Raw genomic sequence first — 964 nt, forward strand, 5'->3', positions numbered from 1 at the left:
CTAATTTTCTTTTGATAATGTTCTTTCTTTCTCTAAGGTGAGCCAATTCAGGTTCACGTCCACCCCTGCCTAAAGGCGGTAACACTGAACATGTGCGGTGTGCCACTCCTTTGTTTCCCTAGCTTGGCCCTCTGGGCACGCATTAACAGACATCCCCCAGTCCTATGCCGGCCTTCCTAACATACTCACCTCATCAGATCCCAGGCAGGATGCCATCTGTGAGGCTAAGAATTGTGCACATGCCTGTCATGGTCACTCTAACCTGACCACTGCCCTGAGAACTTCGACAAGAACAAAACCTATCATTAGCAACCTGAGATGAAATTGTGTTTGCCATCCCACAAGAATCCCCTCAGAAGATGCACTGGTGAGACATGCTATGGAGGTCACAAATGTGGGAGAGAGTTCTGTGGCTTCTCATCCTTTTGGAAACCTGCGAGAGGTCCAAAGTGTGAACCGAGGGAACAGTCTAAGGTCCGTAGTCTTCTTTCACCCTTAATCTTACATAAAATATTTCACATCTCCGATAAAAATCATGTGAGTCGGAAATGTCGGAAAGACTTCTTGTTTTATTCATCCTACGGAGGACATATACAAACTCACAAGGGAGGGAGGAATTATGAATGTAAGGACTGTGGAAGGCCTTCACTCAATCCTCAGACCTCATCAGACATACAAGGCTCCACAGTGGAGAGAGGCCTTATGAATGTAAGGACGGACTGTGGGAGAGCCTTAAAGCATGGATTCTCAGACCTCATGGATCATAGGAGTATGCACAGTGGGGAGAGGAATAGGGGAGTTCTTCGCATCTCGTTAGTCATCTGAAAACCCAGCATGGGCCTGAGCCTTATGAATGTAAGGAATGTGGTGAAGCCTTCTCTTGGTTCTTAACACTCACTAGTCAGAGAAGAATTCACAGTGGAGAGAGGTCTTATAACTGTGAGCAATGTGGCAAAGCTTTCAG

The sequence above is a fragment of the Echinops telfairi genome, unplaced genomic scaffold, assembly GCF_000313985.2.
Source record: "Echinops telfairi isolate 266 unplaced genomic scaffold, ASM31398v2 ScPeMD7_7469;HRSCAF=8507_1, whole genome shotgun sequence".
Lineage (NCBI taxonomy): Eukaryota > Metazoa > Chordata > Mammalia > Afrosoricida > Tenrecidae > Echinops > Echinops telfairi.